Source organism: Rhinopithecus bieti, unplaced genomic scaffold, assembly GCF_001698545.2.
Source record: "Rhinopithecus bieti isolate Rb0 unplaced genomic scaffold, ASM169854v2 scaffold_18466, whole genome shotgun sequence".
Lineage (NCBI taxonomy): Eukaryota > Metazoa > Chordata > Mammalia > Primates > Cercopithecidae > Rhinopithecus > Rhinopithecus bieti.
Window position 1 is genome coordinate 429,033 of NW_016809319.1, and position 10,656 is coordinate 439,688.

Here is a 10,656-nt window from a genome sequence, read left to right on the forward strand (position 1 = left end):
AAAAAAAAAAAAAAAAAAAAAATATGTCTCTTTTCATGGATGATAGTCCCAATATATGTTCAATTTTCAAAGCTTTTGTTATGCTGCTTCAGGTCTTCCCTTGAGCGTGTCCCACTTGGGGTTAGTCTGAGATGAAGGTCTTCGTATAAATATACTTTTAGTTTGGAAAGAATTTGCTATGCTGTTCGGGTTCTGTCTACAGCATGCACAGCTCAGAGCTGAGCCCAATACATATATGACTTTATATACAGATTTTAGGGAAATCCTTTCTTCAGTCTTTCAGGATTCTCCTTAACTCTCCAGAATTTCCTCAACTTTTCCTTGATAATTTGACTAGAAATATGAGTTTCTGTCACAGTTTCTGTTGCCTACACAAGTGATTCATGATTGGGGCTCACTCTCAGTAAAAAGCTGTGAGAAAAATACTAAGAATAAAAAACTCATCTTTAATTCCTTGTGGGTCACCCTTCCAAGTTTTATTGCCTCCATAATCTAATTGTTTTTGTTTGCTTGGTAAGTTTGTGGGGTGTGTGTGTGTGTGTGCCCTCTCCCCATCATTTTTGCCATAATCAGCAAGATATATTGTGATGGGATTATGCAACCATAGAAAACCTGGAATCTTCTGCTTGTAAAGTTTCACTTTTAGTTCTTGAAATGTTGGGCTTTTAGAACTCCCAAGGGAAAAACGCTTTCACCAGAGGCCACCAAAGGAACGGTTCCATTAAACTAGAAGTTGAGAATGACACCTGACCAATTTGGCCTTTTTTTGCCAATAAACCAGCAGGCAAGGAAGGGGCTTACTCTATTGGTCATGGTGATTGATCCAAATACCAACTTAAATTGGGACGTTACTACACAAATGGGGTTATGAAGGAATATGTCTGGAATTTAAGGGGGTTTTTAGCAGTGCCTTTCGGTAATATCATCTACTGTGATTAAACTCAATGAAAAACTAGAGCAATCATTTGTACAGAGCACTGCTAACGTCATAAACTCTCTAGGAGTGAAGGTTTGTTTGACCCCACCAGACAAAGAGCCTTAACCTGCTGAGGTACTTGCCGAAAGCAAAGAGAATATGGAGTGAATTAAAAGTAAGAAACAAAATCCCTCCCATTGTTATGTGGCATTAGGCTTTGTATTGGCATTAAGGAAAATTGGGCATGAAGAACCCCTGAGGTTAAATGGAAAAACACTTAATTTCAATCAGAAAATTGAGAGCTCACAATAAAAATTGGAACAATACTCAAAATCTTATTATCTTTTCATAAGATTCTGAGCCCTCATGCTACCCACTCTCCAGAGGACCTCTCCTTTATAGCCTCATGAAAATGCAAAACTCAGGATAAGAGATGTCATGTCTGCAGAGTTTCTAACTCAGAGGTTAGGGTGCCTTCTAAAATCTCTGTATATTGTTACTTAGACATAATCCACTTTAAAATGAAAAGAAGTGGCATGGTTTTGCCATGCGATATGCACGTAATTCACTGATAATGATGACTGAATTTGGGGTGAAAATATCTGACCCACGAGATAATGTCTGCAATGAAGTTTGTGTAGATAAAAACGGAGAATGATAGCAAAGACAGAAAGGAGAGAGGATCAGGAGAAGTGGCATATTCTCTGCCTATGAGCTTCTTTTCCTCCTCATTTCAGTCTTTCTTTTCTTCAGTACTATTGCAAAATGGTAGACCAGGTAAATTTTTATTTTCTTTTCTTTCTTTTGATGGAGTCTCACTTGGTCACCCAGGTTTATTCCTTCAATACTGCTTTTCTCTTACTTCTTCAAAGCTGTACTTAAATAATACACCCTAGCTGAATCAGCATAAGTAAGACAAGAAGAACTGAGAGAGAAACATCCCCCTCACTCAGGATCTCCCAAAAGGAGAGGAACAATCATGTCTCCACATCATGAGTAAGCTCACATTATTTTCGTTCCATTACACAGTTTCCTGAGGAACAACCATGAAAAGAAGGATCAAGGAAAAGAAAAAGAAAAAGAGGCCCTTAAGTAATCTTTGTTAACAAGTCTTTTTGTCTTTGTTCCTGTGTGAAGCCTGAGGAGCCAAAACTCACGCATTGATTTTCTCTCCCCTCACTTCTCTTCCGTGCACACAGATGGCAGTAGTTCCAATCAGTTACCAAATGTGGCAAGTTATTGATCCCAACTTCTGGGTGAGGGATCAAGGGAAAGACATCTCTCAAAGAATGCAGTGCTTTCAAAACTTAATAGTTGAGATAATTACTAGTGTCAGTGAAGGTAGAGGTATAACTGACGTAACTCAGTTGGAAGAGCCCCCGATTAAAGGTCTAAAACTCCCAGATCCCTTCTCAGAGTTTGAAATCAATGATTTGTTTCAGCAGCACATTGCCTGACCACAAACATCCTCCTGCACTCACTTTTCAAGGAAATCTTCTAGAAGGCTAAGGCGAGGAGAATCAAAATTGGGTGCCTTCAATGTTCCTTGCCTTTGCCAGTGAACACTTTTTTCAGTATTCTGAGTCTTTAAAGGAAAGTTTGCTTGATATAACGTGCGTCAGTGTTACACAACAGCTCTCGGATAAAGAAGCAGCCCAAGACTTTGACGTGAATATGTACATCCTTGGCCTTAGATGCTAAGCTGAAAGCCTCGCGTGAACAAAGCTCGTTCCCAGACAATTCAATTCTATTTGTTTTGCCATATCCAGGACCTCCTGCATTTCCCAATTCCCAGGTGGCACTGCTTGAAGGTTTCTGGGCCTTTTTGACTTTTTTCTTTCAAATATGTACATATATAGCAGAATTCCTCCTTGTGTCCGTGGGTTCTCAAAAGAAAGGCATTTGGAAATTCTCTCCGCTGCCCTGCGTCTGGACTTGCCCTATTTATTCCCTAAGTTCTGGGTGGGAGGGAATACGTCACTCCATTTAAAGTTGATGGAGTTTTGAAGTCGCTGTTTTAAAACCCCTTTGTGGATATAATAATCGTCAAGCGAGGAATAGAGATGGGGTGTGGAATCAGAGCAGGACAATCTCAGAATCTGGGACGCACGGAAAAAGCTGGAAAATGGATGTTGGCAGAGCCTCCGACCCAGCGTGGTGTGAAGTTCAGCGAAAGCTGGCGGCTGCCTCCGGGTTGAAAAGCACTTTTTTCGGAGTCATTATCGCTGCTACGTACGTCGGAGACTTGAGACTTTCTCAGGACTATCCTGGTGGGGGCAAGCAACTCTCACCGAGTCGCTGTTGGGTGGACCTTGAAGCAAGCTATCAGGAAAGGGAAGGTCCTAGAATCAAAAACGGTGCTATTGAGACTACATTCTGTTGTTACTCGTCTAATGAAGCCACTACACAGTATCCAGTCTTGCAACCTCGGAGATAATGACATTCAATCCAGTGGACTTTCTCTAGCTAACTCTTAAATTAAAAAACTGTAATAAAACAAAGCAAAACCAACAAGAAAGATAGCAATAACATTTTATAAAAGAATCCAGAAACTTTAAGGGTCGGGGGGTGTAGCTCAGTGGTAGAGCGCGTGCTTCGCATGTACGAGGTCCCTGGTTCAATCCCTGGCACCTCCACTTTTTCCTTTAGCCAATCCGTCCTCTTTCATTACGGACCTCCATTTACTTGGAGGAAGGAGATCTCAGGTCTTTTTGGGTGAGTGATTGGAAGAACTTGGATAACCCAAACCGCGTCTCTTAAGGAACGCGGAGCATGCCAATGTGAACTTGGAAAACACATTTGCAAGTTTGAGGGCCAGATGCTATCAGCATGCAGGGAGAGTTCGATTTGGTAGGGGCTTAGGCTTAAAGTCTTAAAGATTTTCTTCTTGACGCCGGATTTTGGCAGAGTGATGAGTCTGGTAGATAGTAAATAGATTCTCATTGAAGATTTTGACAACTGTGTGATAGAAAACACTTAGTTGAAATAAAATTGCAAGAGTATTAGTGGGTGATGGGTTAAAATTTCTTCTTCACTACATTTCTTACATTTGCCTTCTGAAAAATCAAGTTTCTTGTGTTTACAGTTGTACAATCATAAAGTAGATTTTATGAGTTAACAACACACCAAAGATCCCTGCGGTAGATGTAGCCAAAGGGGCAGTGTGTGTGTGTGTGTGTGTGTGTGTGTGTGTGTGTGTGTGGTGGCGGGTGGGGAACAGTTTAAGCATAGACAGATGCCTAAGTTTCTTGAGTTTCCTAAAATAAACACTGGCCGTATAAACAAGGGGCCAGTAAAAATGATAAGACGGAAGAACTACTTTGTTTCTAAGCATAGTTCTGCACTGGAAGAATGTACCAAAATCAGTTCCATTTTTGTTTCCTTTTGGGTGCTAGTTCACTTATCAAAGCAGGGGACAAAAAGTGAAAAAGTTGGAATTCTGCAGAGAGTTTACATCTGGAGCTCTGGATTTTCCCGTGTCTGGGGAGAAGGCCTTTGAAGTGAGGGTAGCAGGAAGACTGGAAATGCATTGATATAGATTTCTGGAAAACAGTAAAACTTGGCCTTAGACTGATTTTGGACCCTGGGATTCATTGTTCTGCTTCACATATCTTCCTACCTGTCAGCTTGCTCCAAGGTCCGCTCCACAGCCGACTCCCTGGCGAGCACTTCCATTCACAAAGCCCCAGGAATGAAGCATTTTCTTGCCTCTTCAAGTTGCCCCTTTCTCTCAACTTCTTCTTCTGCCTAAGGACACCAAAGGTAACACAAAAAGAAAATCAGCCGGGCGCGGTGGCTCAAGCCTGTAATCCCAGCACTTTGGGAGGCCAAGATGGGCGGATCACGAGGTCAGGAGACCCAGACCATCCTGGCTAACACAGTGAAACCCAGTCTCTACTAAAAAATACAAAAAAACTAGCCTGGCGAGGTGGCGGGCGCCTGTAGTCCAGCTACTCGGGAGGCTGAGCCAGAAGAATGGCGTAAACCCGGGAGGCCGAGCTTGCAGTGAGCCAATATCCAGACACTGCACTCCAGCCTGGGCGACAGAGCGAGACTCCGTCTCAAAGAAAAAAAAAAAAAAAAAAAGAAAAGAAAAGAAAAGAAAAGAAAAGAAAAGAAAATTAAAGAAGTCAAGTTAAATGCTGCTTGGGGAACTTTAGGTCCTTACGGAGGATGTAAAACAGAAATGTAAAGAATTCACAAAACCTAGCCTGAAATGCAGAGCGACAGCGTGTGTCTGGCACACCTGGGGTGGTTACCCAGCCGGGACCGGCAGCTGCTTTTCCATCGCGGAAGCTCCGATCTGAAAGAGAGTAGGCGGGGTAGGGAGAAGGAGGGGGAATGCTGCCGTCGGATACACAGCCTCTTTCAGATGGGATTCTCTCTGGAATCAGGAGAGGACAAGGGAAGTGTGTGGACTGGGGCACGATCTATGCAAGGAACTAACACTTTGTACGCCTGGTGAGCGTCTCAAACGTGATCTGACACAGCTCAAAGGGTCGACGCTGTCATCCTCTTGCCACCGTTTTGTGTGACAATCAACCCAGGCATGAGTTTTGGATGACGACCGAAAGCACAGTCTAGGCGAGGCCGGGCAGTAAGTTACATCATTTAGAAAGCTCCCTAGATTCGAAATCCGGCAGATTTGGGAAATCCTGCCCTGGAAAATCAAGAATTCAAGCTGGATGGAGTGGGCTGAGTTATTGGTAAGTCGTCGCCTAGGAGGAGGCAGTGAGGAGATCAGAAGGGGAAGGGTGATTGGAGAGAGGGGTGAGGCGAGATTGGGGTTAGCAAAACGGGCAGATGAGGGCTTGAATATGGATCTTTAGGCACGTAAGGGATTTGGATGGATAAGTAAGTAAGACATGTCCAGGCTCTGCACGTTTTCTCTGAGTCCTCTAGGTACGACAAAATATTACAGTCTTGTGTATTTGAAAGGAAGTGGGCCAAAACCTTTCGTGCCCTAGGAAGATACCATTCCTTTTTACCCAAACTGTCGGCTTTTGAGAGCGTCTTTGGGCTGTTTACAGAGCTGAACTCTTTAGGACATTCCCGCGTGGCTAGGTTTCGTTTGAGGTGTAGTAGCGGCTGGTATTGGTGGCTTTCGAAAACAGCCAGATGATTGTGGTGGTAGTAGGTTGGTGAGTGTAGAAATGGGATTTGCCGGCTGTTTTTGGTTTGAGTATGTGAGGTAGCTCTGAAAGCGGTTGTTTTCCTGTGGAATGGAAGACAAAGTTGACGATAACTGAATGTATTTCTCTGTACTTATGCTATGAGGGGAATGTCCCTGTTGTGAATCCAGGTAGCTTAGCTGGTAGAGCTATTAAACTTTTAGCATGAGGATTCAGGGTTCAAGTCCTTGCGTGGGGGTGAGGCCTTGGCCTTCTGCTCATGAGTGTTTTATATACCAAAAAAGCATTTAAATTCACCTTGCTCCATTCTGGACATTTGAATTTGAGCTGTTCGGCCAGAAAGATAATGGCTGAAGCCATTAATCAGAGGTTTCTGGTGCTTGGGATTTTGTTTAAAGGCAAAAATTAAGGAGAGGCCGGGCACGGTGGCTCACGCCTCTAATTCCAGTACTTTGGGAGGCGGAGGTGGGCAGATGGCTTGACCCCAGGAGTTCAAGGCCAGTCTGGCTAATATGGCAAAACCCCGTCTTTACAAAAAATGAAAATAATAAAAAATTGCCGGGTGTGGTGGTGCATGCCGGTGGTCCTAGGTACTTGGGAGGCTTAGGTGAGAGGATCACCAGAGCTCTGGAAGGTTGAGGCTGCAGTGAGCCATGATTGCACCGCTGAACTTCTGAGCAATACAGTGAGACCCTGTCTCAAATAAATAAATAGAGCAATGCTTTGTTTGAAAAGCAGAAAAGGGGATACATCCTCAAAATATAAACCCCGTCTTCGTCCTGGTGTAGGTAGTGGTACCTTATACCACACTACAGGAAAGGAGTGCTCTCCTGTTTGTTGTTAGGTTTTCATTTTGCTTTGTGGGCATTGGATGGGGCCAGAAGGTGGGGAGGAGCTTGAGTTTAAACATGATTAATTTAAGATGCCTACAAATTTAAGATTCAGTCTTGTGAATGTATTTGACAAGCACAGTCTAACAACTCTGAGACTGCAACTCTGCAGGAATCCCTGACTGGGATTCTTATTATGCAGCCACAGAGGAGAGCAACAATAGGTAGAGTGAGAATTGAAAGGGTTAATTGTGATTTGAAGATTGGGAGCTCATTCATGGTATTCATGGAAAACCTTATGTAAGCTACAGTGATCTTAGCTGTGTATTCATTCAGGATAGCATAATGTTCTTGGAACCTACTTAGAAATCCCGGGAAATTATTAGAAATCCAGGTGAGGTTATTGCTCTCTGCTTTTTGCCCTCTGCAGCCCTTATGAGACTATTTTCATGTTCAGAGACATCGCATGAAGTAGTTTTGAACCTGAAAGGATCCCACTTGTCTGGCAAATGTCTCTTGGTTGGTCCAAAAGGCTCATCAGACTGCTAGAATATGAGAATAGAAAACAGAGAAAGGACAGGTCTCACCAAGCGAGACAACTAAGGTGGTGTCATACCTACAGGTGTACAGGGGAGATGAAGCAGGTTTTAACTTGACTTGCAGTGTAGAGCACAACTAGCATGATGTCTAGCGTCCCTGGCAAATGATTACTTTCCATTGTGACTAGATCAAACTGTATTCAAAATGGACTCATATATTCCAAATATGAAAGATTTTTTTCCTGTCTGCCCTTAGCTGTATATCCAAAATTATTTAATTTTTTTTTGTGGCAAGGTCCAGTCTTTCTTTATATAGCATTATTAAAACATCTATTTAATGGGAAGTTGTGGGATTAGCTCATAAATTACAGAATTTTCTGAAAAACCCAACATTTTACTCAGAAGTCAGAACATACCTATGCTCAAAATACAGTATTCAGAAAACCCTAAAACATATGTAGCATATGTCTAACCACCTGTGTCCTACAAGAAAATAGAAGCCCATTGGGTGCTGTTTTGGAAGGAGTCCCATAGAAAGCATGTTAGAATATAATTTGAGTGTGTTGGAATATCATTGTACACACCAAGCATGATGTTCTTTGATATCATAAAGATCCTTTTACATGGTCCGGGTTTTTGTTTGTTTTGTTTTGTTTTGTTTTTGAGACAGAGTCTCACTCTGTCACCCAGGCTGGAGTGCAGTGGCGTGATCTCTGCTCACTGAAACCTCCTTCTCCTGGGTTCAAGTGATTCTCCTGACTCAGCCTCCCGAGTAGCTGGGACTACTAGCAGTGCACCACCACGCCCAGCTAATTTTTGTATTTTCGGTAAAGACAGGGTTTCAGCATGTTGGCCAGGCTAGTCTCAAACTCCTGACCTCAAGTGATCTGCCTGCCCAGGCCTCCAAAAGTGCAGGAATTACAGGCGTGGGTCACCATGCCAGGCCAACATGGTCCTGTTTTACAGATATAGAAAGAATAACGAAATATGCTCCAAAATTTACCCTATGTCACCAACTTTTAAATGGCTTTACATTACACACCCAGATTATAAGACTGCAAATCATGGGCCCTTTTTTCATAACATTATACTATACTCACACATACTCATATACAATTTAATGGTTCACTTTAATTTCAAGTGTTGTTAGATGTCAAAGACAGCGTTCAATTAGACAGAAAATAAATATAATATTATAGGTCATTTTTTTTTTTACAAGTTTTACAGAAGCCTTTTAGTCCAGGCCCATTATAGGCATTGCAAAGGTTATTTATTTAATGATGCTTCAACTTTTCATTTAGCATCTTTGACAAAAAATTTCCACTATATATCATAGATTAATTGTCAGAAGTTAAGTCAAGTAGCTTGTATCATTTCTGTAATTTGGCATGAAAAAGGACCAGAAGAAACAGAGCAATCATGAAGGGACCAAATCTAAGGAACATGATGGCTTTTCAATTAAGACATATGGTCGTCCTGTGCCAGAGTTGCTCTCACTTCTTTTATACAGTGGAGAGTGTAAGGACAACTTTGTTATTTGCTTTAACAATCTATTTTTTTCAAGAATCTCTTATAATAAAGTAATATTTACCAATATTGAAGGAAAAAACAAAACACCTTCTAAAATATTTAAAACTATTATCTATAAGTAATGAATTGGGAAAGAAGAGAAAGCAATATGATTCTTCAAGGTCACTCACTCTTCCAAAAATCAATGGTCATGGCGATGAGAGTTGGGGTGGAAAAACCTGAGGCAGGAACTATGGTTTATCATAAGAAATTAAATTTGCTTATATTCTTCATGATAATTCACTCAATGTTTACTGTCTTATTAGGGCTTATTTAGGAAAATATTTCAGAACCTGTGTCCTACTTATCTACCAATCAGAGAAAATAAATGTGGTGATATTACTAAATGCTTCTATATACATACACACATTCATGTAGATAATATGTACTATAGTATGCATATAAATTATGTGCACATGCAAATACACACATAACCACCCATCATGAGGTATCATTCATCCATATACTTTCCATGGATTATCTAATTTAATTCTAACAATAGTTATGAGTAAATATTGAGCTAAAGATTGAAATCAGATTTTGTCTTACTTTAGAGACTAATATTTTATAATTATATAATTGATAACAAAAGTCACTTCTTAAAGTTGATAGTTATTTCTGTTGTTAAATATGTCAGCTAAGAAAAATAGCGAGATAATACAATTTCTTTAGCATGGCAAATTATGTACATTTAAAACCATAGTCATTATCGTACTGAAAATAATAATTTGGGACTAATAGAATATACAGTGAGCTCAAATAACTCAATGGGGGAAAAAATCAAATACTCCCTTTAAAAAGTGAGTAAAAGATCTGAGTAGACATTTCTCAAAAGAAGACATACAAATGGCCATGAGGTACATTAAAAATGTTCTTCAGATGTTGGAGTGCTCTTAAAAAATGAAAAAAATGCTCAACATCATTAATCATCAGAGAATGCAAATCAAAACTACAATGAGATATCGTCTTACCCCAGTTAAAATGGCTTTTACCCAAAAGACTGGCAATATCGTTTTTTGCTGTTGTTGTTTTGCTTTTTTTTTTTTTTTTGAGATGGAGTCTGAGATGAGTCTTGCCCTGTGACCCAGGCTGAAGTGCAATGGCACTGATCTCGACTCATGCAACCTCCGCCTCCTGGATTCAGACAATTCTCCTGCCTCAGCCTCCTGAGTAGGTGGGATTACAGGCGCCCACCACCACACCCAACTGACTTTTTTTTTTTTTTTTTTTTTTTTTTTTTGTTTATTTATTTTTTTTTCATTCTGTATATCGCGACTCGCTGTGTCGCCCGGGCTGGAGTGCACCGATTGGCCAGATCTCAGATCACAGCAAGCCTCCGCCTCCCGGGTTCACCGCCCATTCTTCTGCCCTCAGCCTCCCGAGTAGCTGGGACTACCAGGTGCCCACCACCTCGCCCGGATAGTTTATTTTTGTATTCTTTTAGTAGAGACGGGGTTTCACCCCCATGTTAGCCAGGAGGTCTACGATCTCGCTGACCTCGTGATCCCCGCCCGTTCTCGGCGAGAGTCTGCCAACAGCGCTTTGAGCCACCGCGCCCGGCTAACTTTTGTATTTTTAGTAGAGACTGGGTTTCACCATGTTGGGCAGGATGGTCTCGATCTCCTGACCTTGTGATCCTCCCTTCTTCGCCTCCCAAAGTGCTGGGATTA

At 41.5% G+C, this 10,656-nt stretch overlaps 1 non-coding gene across 1 annotated transcript; it reads left to right on the top strand.

Moving 5' to 3' along the window:
• The first annotated feature begins 3,480 nt into the window (after positions 1–3,480).
• On the top strand, positions 3,481–3,552 carry TRNAA-CGC (transfer RNA alanine (anticodon CGC)). Its single transcript has one exon. It is a non-coding gene; the product is annotated as a tRNA-Ala (tRNA).
• The last annotated feature ends 7,104 nt before the right edge of the window (positions 3,553–10,656 follow it).